General features: G+C 45.9%; 1 protein-coding gene across 1 annotated transcript in view; it reads left to right on the top strand.

Moving 5' to 3' along the window:
* The window catches only part of LOC126479773 (presenilin homolog), a 99,410-nt gene that overhangs the window by 16,648 nt on the left and 69,923 nt on the right, over positions 1 to 12,839 (top strand). The window lies entirely within an intron of this gene.

The raw sequence follows: 12,839 nt of genomic DNA, 5'->3' as shown, positions 1-12,839 counted from the left end.
CAAATACATGTAACTAAAATTTCACATTGGAAAAACACTAAATAGTGAAAGTATATGATGACAGAAGAAAAACATTCTATTGACATGGGTCCATAAATGATATCTTTTGTGAGATAATCGCAAATCTGTGGTTACAAGCCATCACTCATCACTGACTTCAGTGTGAAATATTGTCCTAGTTTATAAAAACGTAATTGAAATATAACCTTTTCGATTAGCTCCCCCTCTAATTGGGCTCAAATTTTGCTCATGGTTGAGGAATGCCATAAATGCGTAATGGGCCACCAGCTCATTTTCCTACTAATGTAAGATATCTTACGTGCCAATAAAGTCTGAGATAAGTAAGTCAAGTACGGCCTGTACCTTGGCTTTTGAGATCGCCTGACCTCAGTCCTATGGATTTTTCTGTCTAGCGTTGTATCAGAAGTGAAATTTACTGGACTCCCACTGATACAGTAGAAGGACTGCAATAGCGAATCTTATCAAGATTGGCGAGATGATCTGCTGGTAGTTGAAAGAATTTGTAACTCACTGCAGAAATGGGTGCAGTATTGTATTTAAAAGCCATCGCAACATATGGAACACCTTTAACAGGTTTTGAGAGTGAAGTAAATTTTAAGATGCTAAATTACTATTGTATTTATTGTAAATTATAAATTGCAGCAATCAGTCGCCCTTTTTAAATTTTATTATTCAGATCTAAATTTCGGCTAGGTGCTAGCCATTCTCGATGCTAAGAATACAAGAAGTACATAGTCAGATGATGTCATAAAAAGTTACAAGTAATGGCTTAACGCATATGGTTTGTATATTACATACCACTATTATTTTCGCTCAAAGCATTGAAGTCCCTGTTGATCAGCCTTCACCCACAGTTCATTGAATACTACTGTTTGCGGAAGGCAGGCTGTATGGAGAACACATCCGTTGCTTACTTGGCGCCATCTACATGAACTACATATATAAAATTCAAGGGAAGTAAACCACTTCAAATTTGCATGAGAATTACATAAAATGAAACCTCTGTAAAATTCTTCACATTGTAGTCCGACTTATTTCGTAGTTGTTGGCAAGTAATAAAATTTCCATGTTCACTCCTTGTGAGTCTGTTATTATTATTAAAACATCTAAATTATGTCAGATGGGTAAAACTTTAAATTTAAAAAAAAAATTATAAGACACAAGAAGTGACTTGCTGTATACACCTATTAGTTGAAATGGCTTAAATATTTTTATCTTTATATTTTATCTCCCTTTATTAAAACATAATAAGTTTATTGTTCATCATATTTACTAAATAGTTCATAGATGGTACCAAATGTCAGTCAGATGCATGGTTGGTGCAATTTGGCTATTCTGCTATAGATATAGAGGGTACTAACCTCATTATCCCTTATAACCGATTTTCCTTGTAAATGCAGAACAACCAATATACTGAATTGCTGTTAATAATACTGTATATGCATCTTAAGTAACATATCATGGAAGAAGTTCTGTTGGTTCAGAATTATAATCATCGTAACAACCTGATCATTAATTAGGTTGCTGTCAGTATTTTTGTGATGGCAGAAGATGTCGAGCTCTTCTACGAGGTTGAGGAACCTGCCCTTCTCGCACTTGTGGAGCGACCTCACATTGGATGTTGAAGTCAGCACCTTATGTTTTGTTGTAAGTAAATTTGCAGCCATACTTGATTTCTCCGTTTTATCTTTTCTTCACAATGTGACATGTTCCCCAAACCTGATTTCCAGCCTCTGTCCTGTTTGGCCAACATAACAGGCGCTACAGTCTGGGCAATCAATTTTATAAACTCCTGAAGCATGAAATATGTTTTTTATGTCTACAGATTGTTGCAAAATACATCCTAAGTTATTTTTAGTACCAAAAGACACTATCATATTGTACTTTCTAAGGATAGTTGCAATCCTAGTGCTCATTTTTCCGTGGTAAGGTAAGCTGACAAACTTAGTATGTTCTTTAGAAGCCGTATTATTATTGTAAACCAACATCCTATTTTTGTATTTATTAGCTATGTTCTTATATATAGCATCTGCAAAGTCACATGGATAGTTATTTACTTTTGCAATTTTACCTTATTGTTGACATTTCCTTATCATGTTCGTCTTTCGACAGCAGAATTTTAAACAATCGATTGACAGCAAAATTGAAAAATATCTTTTTTTTTTTCTGAGACCGAAATAAATAAATCTGTTACTTTTCTAGATCTATCAACTCGAAATGAAAATGGCAGGCACACATTTGGTATATTTCGTAAAGAGACTTGTACCAATGGCATTGTGGATTTTGCTTCAGACCACCCTGTTCAACATAAAATGACATTTTTCAATTTTGCTATCAATCGGTTGTGTAAAATTCCGCTGTCAAAGGACGAACAAGATGAGGAAATGGCAACAATAATTCACATTGCTAAAGTAAAGAACTATCCATTTGACTTTGTAGATACTATATATAAGAACATAGCTTGCTTAGTTCCTGTCATTCCCTCTGGAACATAGGAGCCATGAGAAAATTCCTCCACCTGGTACTTCACTTCACTCCAGGCTTCCCCATCCTATGCAGCTTCTCTCCCGATCGTCCTTTTCCACGTCTATTTGGGACGCCCACATTTTCTAACTCCTTGAGGGTTCCAAACCAATGCCATTCTTCCAACAGCTCCTTCTGGTTTCCTCAATGTATGCCCAATTCAGTTCCATTTTCTTTCTTTGATTTGTAAATTGATTGGTTGCTGATTTGTCTCCCTCCAAAGATCTTCATTTGTCATTATATCTGGCCATCTCACATTTAAAATACGCCAGAGACAGTGGTTGATAAAAACTTGGAGCTGGTTTTGTATGTGGTTATTCACCTTCCAAGTTTCACAACCATGCAAAAGACTAGCCTTCAGATTGCTGTTGAAAAGCCGGAGTTTGGTCTTCTTTGAGATGTGCCTATTTCTCCAGACAGGGTATAGTTGTACAAATGCACCATTTGCTTTGTGGATGCGGCTACGAACGTCCTCCTCAGCACCTCCTGTAGTTGTGACTATACTTCTGAGATAGAGGAAAGATTGGGCCTGTTCTACGTCCTCTCCATTAATGGCTTCCCTATTCGTGATAGTCGAATTTATCCGCATTTCTTTGGTTTTGCGAACATTTATATCTTGAGGCCTACAACTTCCACCTCTCTCTGTAACCTGGCCAGTTTCTCTTCGATGTCTCGATATTGTTGTGCCATTAAGCAAATGTCGTGTGCGAAATCTAGATCTTCGAGCCTATCCTGCATGCCCCATTGTACACCTCTCTTCATCACATGGTCCAACACCAAAAGAAATACCCCCCTGCGGGTCCGGGGTAAGAATAGGCCCGAGGTATTCCTGCCTGTCGTAAGAGGCGACTAAAAGGAGTTTCAACCGTTTCGGCCTTCCATGTGATGGTCCCCCTTGGGGTTTGACCTCCATTTTTCAAAATTCTACAGAAGTACGAGCCTTTTGGGGAAGGACACCTTACGTGGTGTACCACTGGTCCTAAGTGCACTAAGACCTTGGCACTCAGCATTGTACTGGTGTTGTAACCATGCCCGCTATTCCTCAAATTGGGCCTAAACGCCTGATGGGTTGTACAAGTTACGCCCATAGTGCGTCCCCATCTGCACCAGCGATCATGATGGACTTTCCATGGCACCAGAAATCCAGCACGGTAGCCAGCCCGTTGTGGTGGGGTCGTCATGTACCCTCTAGGTTGTAGCCCCCTGACAACACAGGGATCGTACTGCCTATACCTGAGCTGCACCCTCCCCACGTCGGCCAAGGAGTAGATGCCCGTCTCCTTGGGGCATCAGGACTCCCGGCAACGGTCATCCTGCCAGGTGGCCCTTGCTGAGGCTGGGTGGCGCCCGTGGGGAGAGCCCCTGGTCGAAGTGGGTGGTATCGGGGCGGACGTTTCGCAGATGAAACGTCAACACGTATCAGGTCGCTCTGCGGCCGAGTCTTTCAAAAGAAAAGGTACCGTTTCTAGTTCTGGTTCTCCTGCCCTTTCCCCCTTGGCCACTCCCTGGGAGGAGGGACAGGCCCGCCGGCTTGGGGCGAAGTACTTCCCCCGCTATTTGGTCTGTTCTCGAACCGATGGGGGGACGTTCGCCACCTCCAAGCCCATGTTCTTTGTTCAGCACATTGAGAACATCTTCGGGGAAACTGAGGTTCTCAGCAAGATGCGTTCAGGGTCCGTTCTTATCAAGACCACCTCCGCCACACAGTCGGCAGCGCTCCAGGCGTGCGACCGCCTAGGGGACATCCCAGTGTCCATTTTCCCGCATCTGGCACTAAATCGGACGCAGGGGGCTATTTTTCATCGTGACCTCGTGCTACAATCTGATGAGGAGCTCAGGGCCAACCTGGAGTGCCGAGGTGTGCATTTCGTCCGGCGAGTCCAGCGTGGCCCCAGAGACTGTCGCATCGACACCGGGGCCTTTATCCTCGCCTTCGAAGGGAACGTTCTCCCGGAGAAGGTAAAGGTGATGTGCTACCGGTGTGACGTGCGACCTTACGTCCCGCCTCCTATGCGCTGTTTTAGGTGTTAGCACTTTGGGCACATGTCGTCACGGTGTGAGGCTGAGCCCCTTTGTGGCGATTGTGGACGTCCTCTTCGTGAGGAAATACATGCACCCCACCACCTCGGTGCTCTAATTGTCCTGGCGTCCACTCGCCTAGATCCTCAGACTGCCCCGCATATCAGAAGGAGAAGATGATACAAGAAATCAAAACTTTGGATCGGCTCTCTTATTCTGAGGCCCGGAAGAAGTACGACCGCCTCCATCCTGTGCCATTGACCACTTCGTTTGCCTCAGTTGTGTCCACTCCTTACGTGGTATCCTCACCCCTATCCTGTCCCCCCTCCGCCTCCTCCGCCCATCAGGGGGCTCTGCCTCTGCCTCCCAAATCTCTCCCTTCCAAATCCTCCTCCCCCGTGGCCCCCACCCCCTCTGCCCCAGGGGCCACCCTTCCTCCTCCTCCTCCCCCCACGCCACCTGAGAAGCGATCCTCTTCTCAGGCGTCCATCGGGGAAACGTTCCGGACCCCAGCTTCCGAGGTCCGGCGTTCCAAAACGGACCCCGCGCGTGAGGACCTTCTTCGGGTCCAGCCCACCATCCCTGTGCCTCCTCGGCCTTCGTAGAAGGCCTCCAAGAAGAAGTCTCTATCCCCCTCTCCACCCCGGCGCGTTTCGTCTGACGCTCCATCCGTGAGTCGCTGCTCCCGGCCGTCCTCAGTTTCGCCGGGACGCTCTGCTGCCAGGCGCTCCGCCGGCCTTTCGTCGGCAAATGATGCGGCCCCTCCTACACAACCAGGGAAAGCATCCGCAGCTGGCGACGAGTCGATGGAACCGGATCCGCCTCCCGTCAGTTGTACCGTTGTTCCCTCGCAACCTGGCCCTCCGCGGCCGTCGAGGTGACCAGCTCTTCCCCCATCTCGTTCCCCCAATTTTTTGACTAGCGATGACGTTGTTTCATTGGAACATAAGAGGTATTCGATCTAATCGGGAGGAATTACAACTGCTCCTCCGCCTGCACTGTCCGCTCGTCCTTGGTCTCCAGGAAACGAAGTTGCGCCCGACTGACCGTATTGCCTTTACCCTCTATATCTCGGAGCGGTATGACCTCACCCCTGTGGACGGTATCCCAGCTCATGGTGGGGTCATGTTGCTCGTTCGGGACGATGTCTATTACCATCCCATCCCATTGATCACCCCACTCCAAGCAATAGCTGTCCGCATTACTCTTTCTGCTTTTACTTTTTCAGTTTGTACCATCTACACTCCACCGTCATCTGCTGTTAGTCGGGCTGACATGATGCACCTGATCGTTCAGCTTCCCCCGCCGTTCTTATTGTTTGGTGACTTCAATGCCCATCATCCCCTTTGGGGCTCTCCTGCATCCTGTCCAAGAGGCTCACTCTTGGCGGATGTCTTAAACCATCTCAATCTTGTCTGCCTCAATACCGGCGCCCCGACGTTCCTCTCGGACTCTACTCATACCTACTCCCACTTGGACCTCTCGATCTGTTCTACCACTCTTGCCCGTCGGTTCGAGTGGTATGTCCTTTCTGACACCTATTCGAGCGACCACTTCCCCTGTGTCGTTCGTCTCCTGCACCACACCCCATCCCCACGTCCTTCGAGCTGGAACATACTGAAAGCTGACTGGGGCCTTTACTCCTCCCTGGCGACCTTTCCGGACCACGATTTTCCCAGTTGTGACAGTCAGGTCGAATACCTCACGGCTGTTATCATCAATGCTGCCGAACGTTCCATTCCTCGTACTACTTCTTCTTCACGTCGCGTTTCCGTCCCCTGGTGGAACGAGGCTTGTAGGGACGCTATCCGTGCTCGACGACGTGCTTTACGCACCTTTCGCCGCCATCCTACGTTGGCGAATTGTATTGAATACAAACGACTCCGAGTGCAATGCTGTAGAGTCATCAAAGACAGCAAAAAAGCTTGTTTTGCCTCTTTCACCAGCTCCTTTAACAGTTTTACTCCCTCTTCCGTCGTTTGGGGTAGCCTGCGCCGGCTGTCGGGCATTAAGGCCCACTGCTCGGTACCTGGCCTGACCTCAGGTAATGAGGTCCTTGTTGATCCTGTGGCTGTCTCAAACGCCTTTGGCCGCTTTTTCGCGGAGGTTTCAAGCTCCGCCCATTACCATCCTGCCTTCCTTCCCAGGATAGAGGCAGAAGAGGCTTGGCGACCTTCCTTCCACTCGCTGAATCTGGAAACTTATAATGCCCCCTTTACTATGCGGGAACTCGAACGTGCGCTTGCACTGTCCCGGTCCTCTGCTCCGGGGCCAGATACCATTCACGTTCAGATGCTGGCACACCTTTCTCCGGCGGGCAAAAGCTTCCTTCTTCGTACCTACAATCGCGTCTGGACCGAAGGTCAAGTCCCCATGCGTTGGCGTGACGCCGTTGTTGTTCCTATACCCAAACCCGGGAAGGATAGACACCTTCCTTCTAGTTACCGCCCCATTTCTCTTACAAGCTGTGTCTGTAAGGTGATGGAGCGCATGGTTAATGCTCGGTTAGTCTGGATTCTTGAATCTCGACGACTACTTACTAATGTCCAATGCGGCTTTCGTCGCCGCCGCTCTGCTGTTGACCACCTTGTGACCTTGTCGACATTCATCATGAACAACTTTTTGCGAAGGTGCCAAACGGTAGCCGTGTTCTTCGACTTGGAGAAGGCTTATGATACCTGTTGGAGAGGAGGTATCCTCCGCACTATGCACAGGTGGGGCCTACGCGGTCGCCTGCCCCTTTTTATTGATTCCTTTTTAACGGATCGAAAGTTTAGGGTACGTGTGGGTTCCGTATTGTCCGACGTCTTCCTCCAGGAGAACGGAGTGCCTCAGGGCTCCGTCTTGAGCGTAGCCCTTTTTGCCATCACGATCAATCCAATTATGGATTGCATTCCACCTAATGTCTCAGGCTCTCTCTTTGTCGATGACTTCGCGATCTACTGCAGTGCCCAGAGAACATGCCTCCTGGAGCGCTGCCTTCAGCGTTGTCTAGACAGCCTCTATTCATGGAGCGTGGCAAATGGCTTCCGGTTCTCTGAAGAGAAGACGGTTTGTATCAACTTTTGGCAATATAAAGCGTTCCTTCCGCCATCCTTACATCTCGGTCCCGTTGTTCTCCCATTCGTGGACACAACTAAGTTTCTAGGGCTCACGTTGGACAGGAAACTGTGTTGGTCTCCACATGTCTCTTATTTGGCGGCCCGTTGTACACTTTCCCTTAATGTCCTCAGAGTTCTTAATGGTTCATCTTGGGGAGCGGATCACACTGTCCTGCTTCGCTTGTATCGGTCCATAGTCCGATCGAAGCTGGATTATGGGAGCTTCGTCTACTCGTCCGCTCGGCCATCCCTCTTACGCCGGCTCAACTCCATCCGCCATCGGGGGATATGTCTTGCGACCGGAGCCTTCTACACTAGTCCTGTCGAGAGTCTTTATGCTGAAGCTGCCGAGTTACCGTTGACCTACCGGCGCGACGTACTGCTGTGTCGGTATGCCTGCCGGCTGTTGTCTATGCCCGACCACCCCTCTTACAAGTCCTTCTTCGCCGATTCTCTCGACCGTCAGTACGGGTTGTATGTGTCTGCCCTGCTGCCCCCCGGAGTCAGCTTCCGTCGCCTGCTTCGACAATTGGATTTTGCCCTCCCTACCACCTTCAGAGAGGGTGAGAGCCCGACACCACCTTGGCTCCAGGCTCCGGTTCATATTTATCTCGACCTCAGCTCACTCCCGAAGGAGGGTACTCCGGCTGCAGTGTATTGCTCACGGTTTGTCGAACTTCGTGCTCGACTTGCCGGTCACACCTTTATTTACACCGATGGCTCCAAAACTGACGATGGTGTCAGCTGTGCCTTTGTCGTGGGGGCCGCCACCTTTAAATACCGGCTCCTCGACCAATGTTCCAGCTTTACGGCCGAGCTTTTTGCTCTCCATCAGGCCGTTCAGTATGCCCGCCGCCACCGCCATTCATCGCATGTACTCTGCTCTGATTCCCTCGGTGCTCTTCAGAGCCTTGGAGCTCCCTATCCGGTCCATCCCTTGATTCAACGGATACAGCAGTCCCTCCATTCTTTTGCTGATAATGGTGGTTCTGTCAGCCTTCTGTGGGTTCCCGGACATGTAGGAGTGCCTGGGAATGAGGCTGTGGATGCTGCAGCCAAGGCTGCAGTCCTCCTGCCTCGGCCAGCCTCCCATTGTGTCCCGTCATCTGACGTTCGTGGGGATGTATGTAAGAGGCTTGTGTCGTTGTGGTGGGATGCTTGGTCATCCCTCCAAGGAAACAAGCTCCGGGTAGTAAAACCGCTCCCAACTGCTTGGACAACATCCTCCCGACCATCTCGGCGCGAGGAGATCCTTCTGACCAGGTTGCGGATTGGGCATTGCCGGTTTAGCCACCGCTACCTGCTCTCCGGTGACCCAGCCCCTCAGTGCCCTTGTGGTCAGGCATTAACAGTGCGCCATGTTTTAGTGTCGTGTCCCTGTTTTAGTCAATTTCGTGTTGTCCTGTCCCTGCCATCTACTTTACCGAATGTTTTAGCTGATGACGCTCGAGCAGCTGCTCGTATTCTGCGTTTTATAACTTTAACTGGCTTGTCCAAAGACATTTAACCTTTTTACTTATTTTATCTGCGTCTTTGTCAGGTCCTTCTGGTGTCCCCCCATCCCCTTGAGTTTTAGCAGATTCCATGTGCTCTAACACCAGTGACTGGGCACTAATGACCACAGCAGTTGAGCGCCCTTAAACCCTACCAAAAAAAAAAAAAAAAAACAAAAGAAATAGTGTGGCGAAAGAATACACCCTTGTCGTACTCCCGAATTAACTTGGAAAGGCTCTGTTAGTTCTCCATTATGTAGTACTTGGCATTCATAGTCTTCATACATTTCCTTGATGATGATGATGATGATGATTTTTGTTAGAATGCCATATTTTGCAAGAGTATCCCATGGCTCTTTGACTTTTCAGAGTCAATGAAGGTAAGGTAGAGGGTGTGTTGCCACTCCCCACTTTGTTCCAGAATAATTCTGAGAGTATTGATAAGGTCCACACAGCTTCGATGTTTTCTAAAACCTGCCTGCTCTCTCCTCAGTTGTGCTTCCACAGAATCCTTAATGCAGTTTAAAATGATCCTTACTCGGTACTGACAATAGGATAATGCCCTGTCAGTTGTTGCAGTTGGTAACATCCCTTTTTTTTTAGTATTTTCACGATAATACTTCGTTTCCAATCTGTTGGCAGTTTCTCCTCTCTCCATATCTCCTCTAAGAGGATGCACAATAACTCGACAGTGGTGTCCAAGTCTGTTTTCAGCATCTCAGATGTTATATTATCTGGTCCTGGTGCCTTCCCATTCTTGATCTGCTTCAGTGCTGTCCGAATTTCTGCTTTTGTGGGTGCATTTACACCAATGCTGGGATTAGGATCATTGTATTCCGTTTGTTCTTGTTCTTCTACCTCCACTGTGAGGTCTCTATTTAGAACTTCTTTAAAGTGTCCCTTCCACCTACGTGATTGTTCTTCATGTGTAGTTAGTATCTCTCCTTACTGGTCGGTTCTTCTGGAAGCTTTTCTTGGAGAGCAATTTAGTGATATCATATAGTTCTTTCACATCCCCCTCTCCGTGCTGCCTGTTCTGCTCTATCAGCCTGTTCATCTATCCATCTTCTGTGGTCTCTTCTCACACTCCTTTTCACTTCCTTATCTGCTGCTCTATAATCAGCTTGTGCCTATGCTTTTTGTTGCCTGGTCCTGCTCTGATTTACTCTTCCCTTGGCCTCCTTTCTATGGGTGATTTTCCTCCAGGTATGTCTGGACATTCAATCTCTCCACATGCAATTTTTAAAGCCAAGTTGTCTCTCACTCACTTGCACAAAAGTATTCTTAACTTCTATCCACATTTCCTCCATGTCCTTATCCTCAGCCTTCTCCAGTTCCAGCACCTGGAATCTATTCCAGAGCTCCAGCTGCAACCCCTCAGCTATCTGTGGATCTTTCAGTTTACCTACATCAAATCTTCTACACCTTGGCTCGAATATCTTTCTGGAAGCCACAATCTTAATTCAAAAACAGACAGTAATAAGAAGGTGGCCGCTACTTGTGTCTGCTCCTCTTCTATTCGCACATCTTCCAGGCTCCTCTTGAATTTCCTGGATACTGTGATGTGGTCAATTTGATTTTCTGTAATATAATCTGGGGATACCTTGTTATCTTACGACATCTCCGATGAGGAAACAAGGTCTTTCTTATTACAAGGTCATGGCTTGTGCAGGTCATTAAATCTTTCCCCATTGTCATTCATTTCACACAAGCCATGTACCCCCATTATCTGTTCCAAACCCTCACTGTTATCTCCCACCTTGGCATTTATGTCTCCCATAACAATGAGGATATCTTTTTTGTCTAAGTCTGTTATCAGCTTGTTTCCTTACAGTCTCTCGTAGCAGGTAATAGAACTCCTCCTCCTTCTCAGTCTCTGATGTCTCTGTGGGGGCATAGCATTGGATAAGTGTCACGTTTCGGACCTTCGTCGTAAATCTGGCAGTCATGATCCTACTGGACACAGGTCTCTATTCTAGAAGGCTCTCCTTTGCTGCCTTGGTCAACAATAGCCCAACTCCATCCCGGTGTTCCTCTTCCTCTTCACTTTCTGAATATAAAAGCATAATTCCATCTGATGTCTGCATTTCACCAAACTCTGGCCACCTCACTTCACTCAATCCCAGGATATCAAGCTTATAGTTATTCATTTCCCTTGTCACTTGTTTCAGCTTGCTATAAGAACATAGCTAATAAATACAAAAATAGGATGACGCTTTACAATAAAAATACGGCTTCTAAAGAACATACTAAGTTTGTCAGCTTACCTTATCACGGAAAAATGAGCACTAGGATTGCAACTATCCTTAGAAAGTACAATATGATGGTGTCTTTTGGTACTAAAAATAACTTAGGATGTATTTTGCAACACTCTGTAGATGTAAAAAACATATTTCATGCTTCTGGAGTTATAAAATTGATTGCCCACATTGTAGGGCCTGTTACATTGGCCAAACAGGAAGGAGGCTGGAAATCAGGTTTGGGGAACATGTCGCATTGGGAAGAAAAGATACCATGGAGAAATCGAGTATGGCTGCACATTTACTTACAACAAAACATAAGGTGCTGACTTCGACATCCAATGTGAGGTCGCTCCATAAGTGCGAGAAGAGCTAGACATCTTCTGCCATCACAAAAATATCTACAGCAACCTGATTAATGATCAGGTTGTTATGAAAAATGCACAGTTCTGGGAATTATTCGAAGATTTGTTGCTGGGAAACTGTAGGGTTTGATCCAGGGGGAACAAGGTAACACCTGCTGTCTTGCCAATATGTAGCAGCCATTTTCATAATAATATGCGAGTACGATGATTATAATTCTGAACCAACAGAACTTCTTCCATGATATAGCTCAGATGTATATACAGTATTATTAACAGCAATTCAGTATATTGGTTATTTTGCATTTACAAGGAAAATTGGTTTTAAGGGATAATGAGGTTAGTACCCTCTACATCTATAGCGGAATGGCCAAATTGTACCAACCATGCATCTGACTGACATTTAGTGCCATCTATGAACTATTTAGTAAATATGATGAACAATATACTTATTATGTTTTAATAGAGGGAGATAAAATATAAAGATAAAAATATTTAAGCCATTTCAACTAATAGGTGTATACAGCTTGTCTCTTCTTGTGTCTTGTAAATTTTTTAAAAAATTTAAAAAGTTTTACCCATCTGACATAATTTAGATGTTTTAATAATAATAATAACAGACTCACAAGGAGTGAACATGGAAATTTTATTACTTGCTGGCAACTATGAAATAAGTCGGACTACAATGTAAAGAATTTTACAGATATTTTGTTTTATGTAATTCTCATGCAAATTTGAAGTGGTTTACTTCCCTTGAATTTTATATACGTAGTTCATGTAGATGGTGCCATGTAACTAACGGATGTGTTCCCCTTACAGCCTGCCTTCTGCAAACAGTAGTATTCAATGAACTGTGGGTGAAGCCTGATCAACAGGGACTTCAATGCTTTGAGCGAAAATAATAATGGCATGTAATATACAAACCATATGTGTTAAGCCATTACTTGTAACTTTTTATGACATCATCTGACTATGTACTTCTTGTATTCTTAGCATTGAGAATGACTAGCTTCTAGCCAAAATCTAGCCCTGCATAATAAAATTTAAAAAGGACAACTGATTGCTGCAATCTACAATTTA

The sequence above is a fragment of the Schistocerca serialis genome, chromosome 1 (genome assembly GCF_023864345.2).
Source record: "Schistocerca serialis cubense isolate TAMUIC-IGC-003099 chromosome 1, iqSchSeri2.2, whole genome shotgun sequence".
NCBI classification, from domain to species: domain Eukaryota; kingdom Metazoa; phylum Arthropoda; class Insecta; order Orthoptera; family Acrididae; genus Schistocerca; species Schistocerca serialis.
This window is presented reverse-complemented; position numbering and strand designations above follow the sequence as displayed.